The 18,505-nt window shown below is 38.9% G+C and overlaps 1 pseudogene; it reads left to right on the top strand.

The window, feature by feature from the left end:
• Positions 1–10,008: 10,008 nt before the first annotated feature.
• On the top strand, positions 10,009–18,082 carry LOC138378457 (forkhead box protein K2-like; annotated as a pseudogene).
• The last annotated feature ends 423 nt before the right edge of the window (positions 18,083–18,505 follow it).

Here is an 18,505-nt window from a genome sequence, read left to right on the forward strand (position 1 = left end):
AATTAACTTTACTTTGGATGAATCTGTCAGAGAGCACCTTAACCAAGTGAATGAAATTAACATCAACTGTAGTGGAACAAATTAGTATTAGGCACCATTGCACAGAGGATAAAAAAATCACTGCTGGGATGGTAGTTCCCAACAATATGTAACCATGAAGAATCATCAGTTTTATGCAAAGTTCAAGTCATAGATATTTCCCATGTTTTGTAATCTTTAATAATGTATGTAAATACTTTTGCATTATTATAGAGCTAGTATTCTATTTTTTATTTTTCCATAATTTTCTTGTTATCCTAGGCAATCAATGCTATCCTCTTTCTGCATTTTCCAAATACTATTTCACATAGACCTGATGAAAACATCCAGATCAAACCTTGAGAGTACATGTTCCCCTTCTTCATTCAAATACAAAGACCCTATCCCATCCCCAATAGGAATCTCAGATATCCACCCTATTGTAGGTTTACCTGTCACAATGGGAACATTTTCAATATTACATATCACATATTTATTATGAAACTTGTTTATTTTATTAAGAAGCTTGGGTGGAGAGAATGTAGAGCAGGTTTTGTTATATAGGGAGGAAGGATTTTCCAGGGCTCCTTGACTATCATAAGAAGAAATGAAAAAAAATGTAGTGGAAAAAAACTCATTAGGCATAAACATCATAATTAAAGAAGTAAACGTTTACAAGTTCTAAAACTTGAAGTTCTTCATGACATTCCAGGAGGAATAGAGGACACAGCCCCTAACCTGGGACACACTTACCTGAAAACCAGCCATTTCTCCTTCTCCTTCTCCTACTCTGAAATTTCTTTTCAGATGAGATTGTGTAGAACAATCAGAATTACATCTTGAGACTATGCCCTGAAAGGAATCAGCGCAATGTCTTAACCTGTTTTTTCAGCATCCACAAGCCAGAGGACCACAAAATGCAGAAAGGTCTACACTCACTTGTTCTTAGTCACAGGAAACAGTCAGGTATGATGTCTCCTCATGGAGACTAAAATGTGAGGTTCTCCTGCCTTTTCCTTGGTGACCTCCCCCTGCCACACGTGCCAGGACTTTCTGCTACAGAAGTGGGAACCTGGACCACACTGATCTGCCCCTACCAAACCCAAAGCAGCAGGCCCTGTGACTTCTCTCTGGAACAGTCTAAACTCAATCTCATGAATGTATCTGGGAGTTCTAATGCTTGACCCTGGTATCAAATTAGAATTATTTGGAGCACAATTAAAACCACATGGATGTTCCCACCCAGCCCAATAGACAGGTGATGGTGTTTCTTTCAGGCTAGCCAGAGAATCCTAATTGAAAGGCTGGGTTGAGAGGCAATTACTTAAAAATTGTCTCTGAACCATCAATGTGAATATAAATCATGTGGTATTGTGGGCCTCACTCTAAGAAATGTGATCTGCTGTGTGGAAGGGTTACATTAATTGGCTTCTTTGTCAAGTCCCCTTTTAGTGCTGATGTTGCTCAACCTAGATCCATTATTAGTAGCACACAGCTAGAGACAGCAAGCACAGCATACAGAGTGCCTTACACCCAACACTCATCACGACACAGATATTATTTTCCAAAGTGAAGACCAGCATAATGCAATGTCTACTGAGCATGTACTATGTGCTCGTAAGAATGCTATGCTGCACTGGGAAGAAGCTTTTACATTGTGTGACTTAATCCTTATAATGCCAGAAAAGGTGAGTACTAAAAAGGTGAGTACAGAAAAATTTAGATGTGGTGTCAGCCTTTCTATTCTTCTTCTCACACAACTATTATAGGATTCAAGAATGGAAGCTATACAGTATAAAATACAGAAAGAATTATATCCTGAATTGTTTCAGAAGTTAGGCCTATAGGTACATAAACATGAGAGAACTGAGTAAGACAGACACTGTGAGTATATAAGAGGCATGGGTGAGAAAAGGCCTTTCTTCACTTTCTGGTTGGAAATTTGAGCACATTAGAAAATGTGCAAATATATAACATGGGCATTAAGATAAAGCAGCCACCACAAACTACTATGGCAGAGGCAAGAATTAAGAGCACATTGCTGGAGGGGTCACAGCAAGAGAGCCTCAACAGAGGGGGTACATAACAGGAGAATTGATGATCCACAGAAGGGCCACTGGAAGGTGTTGACAGTGTGCATGCCTGCATGGAAGAGACCACTGAGTATGGAAGCCAGTGTTATTCAGACACAAAAGTGGTGGTATATGAGGACTGGGGAATGGAGGTGCTGAAAGATGGCCACACAGTGGTTGTGGGCCATGATGGTGAGGAAAAGAATCTACATACACACAACAAATGTCCAAGAAGATCTGAGTTGTACACCCATCCACTGAGAGGACCCTGTTTTCAGTGACAGAGTTAACACAGGCATTGGAGGCAGTGATAGAAATATAGCACATATTCATAATGCACAAATTTCTCAGGAATACATGGGCCTGTGAAGGTTCTGGATGACGGGGTGACAAAGATGATGAAAAGATTCCCAAACAGGTTGCCAAGTACATCATAGGAATAGCATGGAGTGCAAGAACCTCAGTTTCCAGCCTTTAGCAAAGCCCACAAAGAGGAACTGAGAAATCATGGTGGAATTGACCATTTACTAGAAATTCTGGTTGACTGGGAAGGCAGAGAGATAAAAAATAGGAAACATAAAATAAAATCCACGTCATATATTTTCTTGAAATTTTTTGTTTCTGTCTTACACAATTGGTTTCTGTGTATAGGTGTACTATTGGTCTTTTGATTTTCGTAAGCACACCTGAGTTGATAATATATCAAATTGCTAAGGATAAAGTATTTCAATTAGTTATCTGAGCAAGACCTACAGAAGTGTAATTCACTGACTTCTATCATATTCAGCCTATGATATTTATTGTTTTAATGAAGATTGAATTCCTTGATATGTGTAAAATCCCTGTAAGGCAGTAAATTTCAGTAACAGTTAAATTTTATTAGGAGGTGGAAACACATGCAGCCTGGATATTGATATGTAGCAGAGATCTAACAGTTGCCTTCGTTAGGTGGTCTGTTGTTATCAGCAGCAGTCATGTCTTAACATTTCTCTTCTTCAGATATGTGCAGATATTGAGATTAATAGTTTCTACACCTTTATGACACTTGACAATGGCATACCATCCAAGCATGAGATTGGTAAAGCATATTGTCTTGAGTGGCACAAGTTCAGACAGAACCAGCTCCATGTATGTTTGTGTCTTTCCACAAGTCCAGACTTTTACTGATGCTATTTTAATCATAAAAGCCATGAGCTACATGGAGTTTCCAAACAGAAAATTCTCTTTAGTACCACTGGCTCTCTCAGTAGTCAGAGCCATTGGTACACAGATACAAGCGAATTCACAAGTCTGTCAATATTGCAAACCATACATAGTAGTATACTTAATCAATATATAAATGTTATAGATTAAAATTTTCATATCCAACAAAGTAACATTTAACATCTAGAGAAAGAGGACATGAAAAGGAGTTAATGAACCAGTCCAGGGAGAGAAACATGGACAAGAAGAGTATCTTTGGCTGATCTGCATGATCACCAACATCTTTCAAGGCAGAGTCCTTGACTTAGGCATGCCTTTGGCAGAAAATGCCAGGTGCTGACCCCGAGTGACAGCAAGATGGTGTCTATAGAGATGGCCTCACCTAGCTGGTGAATCCCTGCTCTTTTTATGGCCCTTCAGTCCTCTGGGGAGGACTAGTAGTAAAGGGTTACGTCCTTATCTGGTTGGGCATAGTCTCTGAACATCTGGTCCCTGTTGACATCATGCCCTTTGATATACTAGATCGAGTCTTTTTCTTAGATTGGTGCAAAAATAATTGCGGTTTTGGACCATGAACTTTAAATCATTACAACACATCTTTATTAATCAAAATAGTAACCATTATAATCAGCACATTTTTGCCAATGAGGAATAAGTTTGTTTTTTCCTGTAGTGTAAAACTCCATGCTTTGGGATTCCACAAATTCTTGGAAAGTATTTTCTGCATCTTGCTGGTTGTGGAAGCATTTTCCCTGCAAAAAGTTGTTGAGATGCTTAACGAGGTGGTAGTTGATTGGCAAGAAGTTAGGTGAATATGGCAGATGAGACAAAACTTTGTAGCCCAATTCATTCAACTTTTGAAGTGTTGGTTGTGCGATGTGTGGTCAGGTGTTGTCATGGAGAAGAATTGGGCCCTTTCTGTTGACCAGTGCTGGCTGCAGGCGTTGCAGTTTTTGGTGCCTGTCACCAATTTGCTGAGCATATTTCTCAGATGTAATGGTTTCACTGGGATTCAGAAAGCTACAGTGGATCAGACTGGCAGCAGACCACCAAACAGTGACCATGATCTTTTTTTGGTGCAAGTTTGGCTTTGGGAAGGGCTTTTGAACTTCTTTATCCAACCACTGAGCTGTTTGTAGCCAGTTGTTGTATAAAATCCACTTTTCCTCTGACATCACAATCTGATTGAGAAATGGTTCGCTGTTATTACATACACAAGAGAAGACGACACTTCACAATGACAATTTTTTATTTTCAGTCAGCTCATGAGGCACTCAGCTATTGAGCTTTTTCACATTTCCAATTTGCTTCAAATGCCAAAAACAACCATAGAATGGTCCACGTTGAGGTCTTTGGCAACTTCTTCTGTAGTTGTAAGAGGATCACCTTTGATGGTTGCTCTCAATCGGTTGTTGTCAACTTCCGATGGCCAGACACTGCGCTCTTTATCTTCAGGGCTCTCAGCTCCTTTGCAAAATTTCTTGAACCACCACTGCACTGTAGGTTCATTACTAGTTCCTGGGCCAAATACGTTGTTGATGTTGCCAATTGTCTCCGCTGTTTTATGACCCATATTGAACTCGAATTTGCTTTCGGTCTAACATCATTTCCATAGTGTAAAATAAATATGAAAAAATAAATAAAAATAAAATAAATATCAAATAAACAACGAGTAATAAGTCATTAGCAAAAACACATAAAGTGAGAAATGCACATCAAAATGATGTATAACGTATCCACATTTACTTAAGAATGTATTCTAATATCAAACAGCAAGTTTCAACAATGCTAAAACCACAATTACTTTTGCACCAACCTTTAATAAGATTGGGTCACTTATGTCAAGGGTGCTCTATGCACATATATTCTGCATGTCATTTTAAAATATCATTTTATAGTTATCTGTTGTCTTTGAAAATAAGGACTCAGGAAAAGTTTGGAGGAAAGTTAAAACTGACCTTCACTATAGGTAATTTAAGTGTCAGTTGTCAAAAAGTAATATAGGTAGAGAAGTTATCGTTGTGATCATAAGGGGAAGTGAATACTGAATTTGACTATGAAACATTTGTAAATATTTTGTGTACACTCCTAAGCAACCAAGAGTTAATATAGTTGAATCTCGTATGGTCATAACAAAATGACTGGGGACATTTTCCCATGCTTGTTATCTATTATTTTAAATTGTATTCATTTTCCTATATGATTTCTTTGACATCTGAAAGTACTACTAATTTTGACACTGATCCCACATGCAGATTTACCTTTTACATACAGCATAGTAATCTGAAAATTTCACATGCAAAATGAAACTCCTATATTTTTCACCTCCACTTCTCCCTAAGAAATTATCTTCTTACTATCGATTCTTTAAAGCCCTGTGTTTTTATAACCTCTCTTCTGTACCCTGACTACCACAGTTGTCACCATCACTGCATCATTATATCCAATGCTAGTCATCCACATTATCATCTATTTACTATGTTTGTTATACAGGAAATAACTTGTACCATTATAATAGTTAAGTATCTCCACAAACATGAATGATTTATTAATGAAGAACCAGTCTCAAAAATAAGCTTTTATATTTTAAAACTGTATAAGTTTAAGAGTTTGGGCTCCACTTTAATCTGACTTATTTATAGCTTAAAACATTTTCCATAACTCCACATTTGCCTCCCATGATTCCACTGGAATCCTTCTCAATACTAATATTTGATGACCCTTGCCCTGTCCATCACTGCCCAGGTCATCTCCACTTACTTGTTCTTTTTTTTAATTTTTAAAAATTTTTTTAAGACATAGTCTTGCTTTATTGCCTTGGCTAGAATCAGTGCTGTGGCATCAGCCTAGCTCACAGCAACCTCAAACTCCTGGGCTCAAGCAATCCTCCTGCCTCAGCCTCCCCAGTAGCGGGGACTACAGGCGAGAGCCACCACAACCGGCTAATTTTTTGTTTCTATTTTTAGTTGCCTGGCTAATTTTTTCTAATTTTAGTAGAGACAGGGTCTCGCTCTTGCTCAGGCTGGCCTCGAACTCCTGACCTCAAGGAATCCTCCCACCTTGGCCTCCCAGAGTGCTAGGATTACAGGTGTGAGCCACGTGCCCAGACTCCATTTACTTATTTATTTGCTTTTTCCAACAGATTATTACAAAATCCTTAAAAGCCTCCAGCATGGATTGATTCTACTTTTTTGTTTTGTTTTGTTTTCCTAAAGCTCTGCTTGTCATGTTTCTTACTTCATGCTTTTACCTGCATAAAGTTTAAGATTCCTGTGTCTATAAAATGGTTTTTCTTAGACCTGACCATTCTTTTCATTACATTTTCTTTTTCCTAAAGGTATCATCTATATATCATAATAATATTAATATAATAGATTTTTTTTTGGCACTACTGATCATACCACTTTTGAAAGAGCTCTTACCAGTTAAATCCTGTGAGTGACGTAAATGGTTATATCCCCCATCTTACCCAATCTTTCTCCTCTTCAGCATCTTCTCACATTAACCGCCATCTCCCTCAGGAAAGTCACTTTTCTTATCAGCTTTCTAGATCATCTCTGAAAGTGCATGTGTTCCACAAGGCTGTATGTGTGAGTAGACAGCCCCAGTTGTTTGTAAGTTACATTTCATGAAAGTAGAATATTTTTTGTCTTGCAAAATCTATATGCAATATATTTTTCTGTCCCTAATTCTCATTCTTCTCTATACAAACCTGAAGTCCTCACCTGAGTACACTCCTCATTCTCAAAATAAACCTAATCTGGTCTCTGACTGTGCTGCTTTCCTTCTTTGCCCATAATATCATGCTCTTCCCTTACCATCTATCTAGTCTTTAAATCCAACTCAAATACCGCTTTTGCTTTGAACCTTCCTAATAATTTCAGATTTATTCTTCTACCTACATTTTGTTTAAAATTTGAATTTTGTATGGAATTACAGGAATTTTGTATGTGTTTGTCACCCACACATTTGTGTAAATTCTTTGAATTTTTGACTGTATACATATTTTTTTTAACTTTTAGTGCCAAGTACATGTCTATACATGTGACAGTTAATAAAGAAATGCATTTTAATTTATCTGACTGGCCACTAAAATTCTTCCTTATCCTACTTATTTACAAATGACTAGGTGCAAAATAAGATATGTTGTTTCCCAATCTCCATAAATCAGTATATTGAATGTAGGTTTGAAATAATAAAACTCATATCCCTTGTGAGAAGTAAAGGCTAAAGTCTTAATTTTTCAAAGATATTTACTGATTACACACAACCATCTAAAAGCTGTTCTGACAGGGAGGTTTTAGTGGAAGAAGGAAATTATTACTATTTTTAATTGCTTGTTTTCTGTGAGGGGGCAAATACTACAATATATAAGAAAACAAATAAATGTGAAAATTTTGGTTAGTAATGGGTGACAAGAAAAGCAAATATTTTTAAAACCGTGCAAGCCTTTTCATTCTATCAAAAATATTACATGGAAACGTCAGATATGTCTTTAAACTTGGATGGTATCATAGAGCTATGGAGACATTTTCTTTTTTTACACTGAACTACCTACAACTTTTTTGTTTCACTAACAGAACTTAGTAAATTGTCCACTAGCTAGTTTGAATTAATTAAACATAATTGATGTATTTTTTGTTCATATGAGCAAGTTACAACTTGGAATTGCTTTTCTTATTCATTTGACTTTGTCAGGTATCATTCTTACAAGGAAACTCTAGATTACAAAGCAACACACTGAAGTCATATGTAAAAACCAATTTGCAAATTACCATCCAATTGTTACATAGGACCTCCAATAATTTTGACAAATAAAAATATATCTACTTTATGGACATGTATATTTTTTAATAAAAATATACTGACTTTTGAAAATTTTTTAAATTTTGACCAGGATAAGTTTAGAGAGACTTATGGAACTAAAACCGTCTTAGGTATAAGGCATGACAGATATTTATTGAAAATTTCCTAGTACAAGCAGTAAGGTGGAGTTACAAATAAAACAAAGATTAAATAGAAATGAAAGAAATATAGCAATAACGAGAGGATAGCATATTCCTGAATGCCACAAATATTCAAAGGGATTTTTAAAAATGTTTTCATTTGTAATTGGTAAGAGTAGAGGGTTTACACTTTTCCTGTTGTTGTTATTGGTATTTGTAAACAAGAAAATATTCAATATTCTTTACAAAAATTAAAAAGGATTATTTTAGTTGTGAGATTAAAGATTATAACAATTTTCTAAATTAGATTTGCCACGTTAAAAATATTAACTAGTGTTATCCATAAACCTTTGAGAAATATTTAGGTACACTTCATTACATACTCACATTCAAAATGTGCATCAAAAAGTTGTACACTATTATTCTCAAATATTTATAAATTGTACAATACACATAATACACTTTTAGTATAAAAATATTAAAATGATTAGAAAAGGCAAAAGGATAGTGATCAAAACTAAAAAGTGAAATTGATTCATTACATTTCAATAAATTTTTCTAAAATATAAAAATATTTTTATTTATTATATCTGTATCTACCTACAAACTGTTTTTCAATTTTTTTTGCCTTAATATTGGTGTTCTTGTCTTTCTGAAACTTCTACGTACAAAGTGCGTAGTGTGTTTTCCAAGTTGATGTTAAGTAAAGTTTTCTTTAAAAAATAAGAATTGTTAATCAGTAGAGGCAGCATAAAACAATTGTCAGCCATGCTTTATTTTTATACAACTATAAAAATATGATAAGAATTCTGCCTACTTGCTATTTGCTTCAAAGAATTAACTATTTCCTTACTAATTTGACCTACTCCCTTAATGAAATTTTTTAACTGTTTCACAGAATAAAACAAGTCTGTGACATTGCACTGAGACTCTAACCACAAAGTATTTACTGGTGAGTAATGTATGTTCTTAACCTGGGGAAGAGAACAAAGTTTCTCTTCGCAGGTTCTCCAAATCAAGGTCTGATTAATGGTTTAAACAAATTTTCTACGTAGCCATTTTTAAGAATGTCTTCAGATGAAACATGTACCATTCTTACGTTGTCTTACAAGGTCTATTATGTTGTGTTTTATATAAAATGTGGCATGTTCATAACACCACCTGCAAAGCCTCTGGGAACAAAGCCTTGAACATCCAGTGACAGGAATATGCCCAAGGATCATTTCAGACAGAAAATGTTTGTCAGAGTACAGGTGATAGGGGACCCAATTAAAACACAAGTGGGGTTGAACACACAGAAATACATTTACCTTTGCATGAGCGTAAATGATTCATTTTGAGTCAGTTTTGTAGAGGTTTGTGCTAGGAGTCCAGCTTCATTCATTCTGCATGGTTGATATCCAAGTGTTCTAGCACTATTTATTGACAACTGTTCCCCCCTCCCACTGAAATGCATCTACAGCCTTGTTCACAATCAATTGTTAGCTCGGGCTCCCTAGCGGACCCGCTGTGACCCTTGCTCTGGTGGCCGGATGTTGCTGCTGCCTCTTTGGGCCTCAGTGGGACTCAGATAGCTAGTGTCCAGATGGAATATAGTGAAAAATCCAAAAGGACAAAATTATAAAACCTGCCAATACCTCTCCGAATTGGAAAAGAGCCAGTTGCTTGCTGTAGTAGAAAATTCTGAATATGTGCTGGAAGGTAAGAAAAGTGATGCGATATAGGAAATACTGCCCTCAAGCAACACACCCGGCCAGTACTTGCCAAGCATGCAACTCTTAGCTGAATGCAAGGAGCGTACCACGACGGGATTCCACACAGCTGAAGTGCTGGAGAACTTCAAGCCCGGCACCAAAACAATTACAGGCTGTGAAAGGAAAGAGAAAGTGAAGCCCAGTGTCAGCCCACTTCTGAGTACCCACATCCTGGGGAAGGAGAAGATTGCCAACACGATGCCCTTGAGCAGCTCTACTTCCTGCAGCATCAGTGATGGGGGGAGGAAGAGGCCGAATACCGCCCCACGCTGCATCCCAGAATCATTTGCTGCTGCTTATAGAGAACTGTTCAATGACGAGAAAGAGTTCGTTGCTTCCCAGTATGTGAGGGGACTGCTCCACCTGTTATTCAGCTGTCAGAATAACTTCCAATAAAAACTACAGGAGCAAAATCTCCCAGGAAGGTGCTTTTAAAAAGACGCATGAGGAAGAACCCCATCAACCAATTTCCATCTTACAACTGATACAAATGAATGAGGTGCAGGTGGCCAAAATACAGCAGGTAGAGCCAGAGTGTGAGATGGCAGAGGAGGAACACAGGATAGAAAATAGAAGTTCTCAATAAAAAGATACATTGGGAAAGGAAACGATGAACTTTTACAGGGGAATGATAGCCTGTTTCCTCATTTAACCAGCCCTTTCCCAATTCACTCTAAGACTTTGGAGGTGCCTCTTTTGTAAATAACCTGTTGGCAAAGAAACTCTGGAACATGAACTAGCAGTCAGTAACCTGGAACAGAGCTACAGCTAGGCAAATTAGAGTGGTGTAGTCTCTTATTTAAGAATACATTCACGTAAACACCTGCACCCTATGTACCCCTTAAATGGTAAAGAAGCTCTTAGAGTCTTCTGAAAATTATCACCGAGTATTAATATTCTGAAAGTAATGTTTCTTAATTAGAATTCATACAGGAACCATGTGTGAGTATTTTTGTATTTTCTTTAATCAAATGCAAGTGTTACTATAAAAAAATCAATTGACAAGAATTATATGGGTTTATTTGTGGACTCTCAGTTGTATTCCATATATTTATTTTTCTACTCATTTGCCATTACCACAGTTTTGATTCTGCAGTTTTGTAATATATTTTAAAACTGGAAAGTGTGAGTTCTCCTTCTATTTTTCAGTATTTTCTTTTTTTTTTTTGGCTACTAGGTGGACAATTCCATATGAATTTGAGAATATGCTGTCCCACTTCTGAAAAGACAGGCACTTTTTAAAATAGAGAGTACATTGACTATATAGATCACTTTGTGGAGTGTTGCCATCTTAAAAATTGAATTTTTTAATCCATGAACACTGGGTGCATTTTCATTTGTTAGGCTGTTCTTTAACTCTTAGAAATATTTTGTACTTTTCAGCATTCAATTATTTCACCTCTTTGATTAAAATTATTCCATAGTTAGAGAGTACTTTTTATTCTGTGGAATTGTTTTCTTAATTTTTGCTTCAGGTTGATTATTGCTGGTATACAGAAACATCATGGATCTTTGTGTGCTAATTTTGTGTCCTCCAATTCTACTGAATTGTTCATTAGCTCTGATAAATTTTTATGGATTATTTGAGTTTTTCTAAAGGCAGTATCATGCCATATGTAAATAGCAAGAATTTTACTTTTTCTTTCTCAATTTGAATGGGTTTTATTATTTTCCCTGCCTAATTTCCCTGATTATGTCTTCTAGTGCACTGTTGAATAAAGTGGAGAAAAATGAGCGTCCTTCTCTTTTCGCAATCTTAGGTGGTGTGGAGAAAGTTTAGCCTTTACCCATTGACTTGTTAATTTTTTTTAATAAATGCTCTTTTTCCTATTTCTAGTTTGTTGACTGCTTTCATCAAAAATGGTTTTTTTGTATACCATGGAGTACTACTCAGCGATAAGAAACAATGGTGATATAGAACCTCTTGTATTTTCCTGAATAGAGTTGGAACCCATTCTACTAAGTGAAGTATCCCAAGAATGGAAAAATAAGCACCACATGTACTCACCAGCAAATTGGTTTCACTGATCATCACCTAAGAGCACATTAAGGAATAACATTGATCGGGTGTCGAGCAGATGTGGGTAGGAAGGGGATGGGTGTATACTTACCTATTGAGTGCGATGCTCACTGTCTAGGGGATAGACACGTTTGAAGCTCTGACTCGGGGGGAGGGGCGGGCAAGGGCAATATATGTAACCTAAACTTTTCTACCCCCCACAATATGCAGAAATAATAATAATCATAAATGTGTATGTATACACACACATGCACATACACACACCTCTTCATATAACAGAATGGATTCAAAGTAGATTGGCCAGGTGTCAATAGAAAAAAAAAGTTTGTTTTTTTCTTAATTTTTAGAGAGAAGTTCTCACTATGTTGCCCCGGCTAAAGTGCAGTGGCTTCACAGGCACAACGTAGAGAGCACAGCAGCCTTCAACTCCTCTAGACCCAAATAATCCTCCTTCCTCAGCCACCTCAGTAGCAGGGACTACAGGTATGTGCAACCACACTGGCTAAGAGATTTTGTTGTTATTTAAATGCTTTTTCTGCATTTGCTGATTTGCTGTGTGTGTTTTCCCCCTCAATTCTATTATTAAATTAATTGATTTTCTTATATTGAATTAATCTTGCATTCCTGAAATAATTCCACTTGCTTTTGGTATATTATCTTTTAAATATACTGTTTGATTCAATTAGCTAGTATTTTGTTCAGGCTCTTTTGCATCTATGACCATAAGGAATATTGATCTCTAATTTTCTTTTGGTGTCTTTATCTGTATTTCAGATCAGGGTAATTCTGGCTCCACAGAATATATTTGGAAGTGACCTTACCTCTTCCATTTTTTGTAAGAGTCTGAGGAGGATTTTTTAAAAATCTGAAATGTTTGGTAGACTTAACCAGGAAAGCCATCTGGTACTGAGTTTTTCTTTGTTGGGAGTTGCTTTAATATGTTTGATTGATTTTATTTTCTGATTCAGCCTCTTTATATTTTATAGATTTGTTCCTATTTTCTGTTTCCTCATCAGTCACTTTCAGTAATGTATGTGTTTGTAGAAGTGTGTTCATTTCATTCAGGTTATCTCTTTGTGCAACGGCTGATAACATTCTTCTATAATCCATTTTATTTCTGTATTTTATTACAGAATATTTATTTATTCTGTATTTTATTAGTGTCTCCACTTTCATTTATGATTGTAAATATTCATATCTTCTCTTCTATTTCCTTGGTCAGTGTACCTACATATATATCAATTTTGTTAATCCTATCGGAGAAGTAACTTTTAGTTTTGTTCATTTTCTTTTTTTTTTTTTTTTTGTTCATTTTCTCTAATGTTTTTCTCCTCTCTATTTTATTTGTCTTCACTGTAATATTTATTAGTCCTTTGTTCTATTAGGCTTGAGTTTCATTTGCCTTTATTTTTCTAAGTCCTTCTATTGTAACATAGGGTTATTCGAGACATTTCTTCTTGTTTCATATAGGCATTCACTGCTTTAACCATCCCTCTAAGCACTGCATTCACTGAATCTATGTTCTGTTATATTGTGTTTTCATTTTTATGTCCCTCTCAGTATTTTCCAATTTCTTTTGTATTATCTTCTTTGTTTCATTGATTGCTTATGACTGTGCTGTTTAATTTCCTATTTACGAAGTTTGCATTTTTCCTTCTATTTTTGATGTCTGGCTTCATTCTATTGTGATCAGAGAAGATACTTTTTATAACTTTGGTTATAAAAAGTTTTACATTTATTTTCACTTGTTTTCTGCTCTACTATGTGGTCTAACCTGGAGAATTTTCCAACAGGGCTTGATAGAAATGTGCCTTATGCTCTGTGGAGGAATTTCATTATGTCTGCTCTATTTGGCTGGTTTATAGCATTTTTCAAATATTCCTTTCCTTACTGATCTTCTGTCCAGATCATCTATCCATTAAAGAAAATGGAGTATTAAAATTTCCAACCTGTATTGTAGAATGATTTCTCCTCTCTATTTTGACAATACTTGTCTCATATATTTTGGCGTTCTGTTGGTGCATAAAAGTTTGTAATTGTATCTTTTTGATGAATCAATTGTTTTTTCAATAAATAATGGCCTGTAACTTTTATAAAAGGTTTTGGCTTAGAGTTTATTTTGTCTGATAATAACATAGACACCTAATGTTGTATGGAATATGTTTTTCAATCCTTTCACTTTCAACATATATACATATATATCTTTGAATATAAAATATAGCTTTTGTAGATAACACATACTTGGATCATTTTGTTGCTTGTTGTTTAAAATGTATTCCTCCAGTTGCTTCCTTTCATTGTAGACTTTCATACGTTTACACTTAATTAATTACTGACAAGGAAGAACTTATCTATGCTATTTTACTATTTGTTTCCTGTGTACCTCTTACATTTTTTTTTTCTTTATTCCCTCCACCAATTCCTTCTTTGCATTCAATAAAGTTTTGTAGGGTACTATTTTGATTTCCTTCTCATTGGCTTTTATTTGTATTCTGTTGAAACTTCTTAGTGGTTTATATGTGCTTGAATTTAACATTATAAATTTATTAAATCGAGATTGAGGCCACTAGCCACTGCTATTTGGCTGGCTCCCTGGCAAACCAGAGGCCTCTGCTCTGGCTCCTAGCTCCCAGTGAGTGGCGGTGGGCTCTCACTCAGGCCGGTGGCAGTGGATTCAGCAGCGCCCCATCATGGGCGGGGGGGCCAGGGATGGTGGTCCTGGCCAGGCTGCGGGGAAGTGGCACAGCTGGAGGGCTGCAAGTTCGAGTACCTAATTACCAAGCACTCGGGGACCATCAAGTGCATCTGGTGGCAGGGCTCAGTGGATGTGAGCATGGGCCACTCAAGCTTCATCTCCCAGTGCCACCTCGAGATCTTGACGACCCTGAGCAGCAGCGCTGGCCATGACTGGACAGCCCTGGACCCACCACCTGCACAGCCCAGGCCTAAAGTGGCGATTTCCTGTTGCATTGCCTTGGCCAGAACAGCGTGTTTGTGGACAGGTGTTCCAGAGGCACCGGGTGCCGCTGCTGCAGCTACCAAGCTTCATGCACCAGGTTTCCAAGCACGGACTTCAAACTAACTTTCACTTCCCTATCCGGCCAGCAGAGGAAGAAGCAAGAGGCGCCTGAGTCCCCAGCGAAGGCTGTGCAGCTGCACCTCTCGCCTCTGACCATCAACATTCCAAACACCATGGCCCACCTCATCATCCCTCTTTCCTCCCCAGCAGGAACTATCAGTGCTGCCAACTCCTGCCCATCCAGCCCCCAGGAAGTGGGGTCTTCAGGTTTCAGGATGGGCCCACTGATGCCATCTGATCTCAATTTAGTGGCTGAAAACTCGCACCCAGAAAATGAAAAGGAAGCTTCTGGTGGAGGAAGCCCAAAGGATGATTCAAAGCCACCTTATTCTTATGCACAATAGTACAAGCAATTACAATGGCTCCTGGTAAACAACTCATCCAAAATGGAATTTATATGCACATCACTAAAAATTATCCATGCTACGAGAGTCACAAGGAGTGGCAGAATTCAGTTCCCAACAATCTCTGTCTGAATTGTTATTTCATCCAAGTACCACATTCCCAGGAAGAACCAGGCAAAGGCTCATTCTGGAAGGTAGAGATCCTGCCTCTGAAAGCAAATAAACAGAGCAGGCTTTTAGGAAAAGGCAGCCTAGGAGTGTACCTTGCTTTGGAACCTCTCTGTGACCACTCTCTTCTAGGAGCCTCTCCCGGTCACGCTGGAGTAGTGTCTGCTCACTGCAGTGGCCCCAGAGCCCTGAGAGCCTGTGGAGGGAGGCCTTGCCGGCCCATCGGGAGCCTGAGCCTGGCAACTCACACCCCAGACTTGCCATCATCCAAGAAGCCTGGGTTGCCCAAAGCTCACCAGAGTCACCTCTGTCCAGCCAGCTGGTCTTGATCACCATTCAGTGGCAGCTACTACAGGTGGCTAAGCCTGCTGCCTACACTGCTGCCACCCTAGTGACCACTGCAAGGTGGTGACCTAGTGACCTTCCAGCCACCCTTCGTGCAGACAGTTCACGTCTTCCACCAGATACCAGCAGTGTCAGTCACCAGCGTGGCTGGACTGGCCCCAACGAACACCTACACTGTCTCAGGACAAGCTGTAGTCACTCAGGCAGCTGTGTTGGCCTTTGCTAGCGCCCAGCTGCAAGAGAATAGAAATCACAGGGAAGTAAAAGTAGAACCTGTTGCTGCAATTAGCCATGGCACATTAGGTGCTGCCAGCCAGATCCTTCAGATGTCACAGACCACCTCTGTCCAGATGGTCACTGTAGGAGTGTTGTAGCAAGTGTTACAGTGTGTGGTTCCAAGGACAAAACAAGCCGCACACAGACAATGAAGGTTTATTTAATGGCGGGCTCAGAGGGGAGTTATCACCAAGTTCTGAGTCTGTATACTGGGTTTTTTCCACTTTTATTAGGTTGGGGTGGTCCAAGGGGTGGGGTCTCAGGAGGCTGATGCAATAGGTGAGCGTGATTACAGAAGCCAGGTAATAGGTTAGTGTTAGATTGATGAGGATCTTCATTATCAGTACAACAGACACCTCTAGGTCAACACCAGCTACCAGTAATACAAAACAGGACTCTTGTGGTACCAATCCCCACTGCGGTCCACTGCCAGGTGAACACTGTCACGAGGAGTCCTTCACACGTGCTGGAGACCCCCACATCAGCATCTGCCAGGACAGCAACCAGCCTGGGCAGCCAGAGCTGAAGCGAATCAAAACAGAAGATGGCCAGAGTGTCGTCATCACCCTGAGTGTGGACACGTCATGGGCAGCTGTGAGGAAAAGGGTGTCTAAAACTAGCGACTGGGAAAGTTTTTCTTACTTTAAAATATCAATGTTGTGTTGCCAAAAGGGGACCTTGCCTCTCACCAATACTAGGAGTGCGCTCTCTCTCAGTGGGTAAAGGGCCCTGCGTTTGGACTTCACCTCTCAGTACTGAAAATACAAAACCCAGGTGGCCTGAAAACTCCTTAATTTACAGGCAGAAGTCACACTTGAACAAAAACCACACACAACAAAACCTGGTACTTGAGACAGTGTCTCTCCTGCTGAGCAATTCCTGGGCTGCTGCCTTTGAGCGAAGCTTTTAACTACCAGTGAAAAACTATGGCCTTTCCTGGAGGACCAGGCATCTCCCTGTGAGGACGGTACAGTGTGGTCAGCGGTCAGGGGCAGGTGCCATCGGACCTCCAGGGACTTGGCCGTCTGCAGAGACCAGGCAGGACCACCCTCCCATCCGCCCCCCACCACGGCCCTCGCAGTACTCACCGCTGGTACTGGCAGGCAAGACGGTATTTTGTTGTTCACATGTGCAATTAGAATATTTCGAAGTGCACTTTTTTTTTTTTTTTTTGAGACAGAGTCTCACTCTGTTGCCCGGGCTAGAGTGAGTGCCGTGGCGTCAGCCTAGCTCACAGCAACATCAGACTCCTGGGCTTAAGCGATCCTACTGCCTCAGCCTCCCGAGTAGCTGGGACTACAGGCATGCACCACCATGCCCGGCTAATTTTTTGTGTATATGTATTTTAGTTGTCCATATAATTTCTATTTTTAGTAGAGACCGGGTCTCGCTCTTGCTCAGGCTGGTCTCGAACTCCAGACCTCGAGCGATCCACCCGCCTCGGCCTCCCAGAGTGCTAGGATTACAGGCGTGAGCCACCGCGCCCGGCCTTGGAAGTGCACTTTCTTTACACAATAATGAGGTCTGTGACATTTCACATCACTACATTTCTACTCTGGAAATTTTGTAAATCATACAGGACCTTTCCTGTGGATTTCATTTGGGGAAAAGAAACAAAGTAGTTTTGTGTTTTTGTATTTTCAGCCTATGGAATGATTTCTTTATCTTGTTCAGGTGGAGCTAGTTTATGACACTTGCAGATTTTCCATGTTAGAACAGTTGCTTGGTGAATTTAATCCACCTCCATTTCAGTGCGTAGGACAGAAGACTAATGCTGAGGCTGCATGTGACCGTGAGAATTCAGGGACAAGCTGGTGCTGGGAAAGAACTGCCCGGTCTCATCCGAGCTGCACTTAACTGTTCTTTTTCTTGCTGGTTTTTGTTGTTTGTTTCTTTGTGTTAACTTTGTCCCTGGAAAATTTTCCATTCTAAGTAAAACCAGTCTCCTAAGTATTGTGTATTTAAAACAACAGAGCCATTACCACTACATTTAGGGGGAAAGACACAGTCTCCTATCACAAGCATTTTCAAACAAAGATCACAGATTTCTCCATAGTGTGTTATTGCAGGTTAAGTCTCCAGCTCAAGGCATCATCTGACCAGCTGTCTTGTCAGTTTTATTGCACTTGTCCCCACTCCAGGCGGGAGCAGCCATGCCAATGGAGCGGGAGCTGAATGTTAATTCTAGAGTCTAAGCAAGCACCCTGTGATTAAGCACTGGAAACACTTAGGTTGTTTTCTGGTTTGCAGTAAGAGACTTCCCTGACCTTTCAGAACTGA

Source organism: Eulemur rufifrons, chromosome 30 (assembly GCF_041146395.1).
Source record: "Eulemur rufifrons isolate Redbay chromosome 30, OSU_ERuf_1, whole genome shotgun sequence".
Classification (NCBI taxonomy): Eukaryota; Metazoa; Chordata; class Mammalia; order Primates; family Lemuridae; genus Eulemur; species Eulemur rufifrons.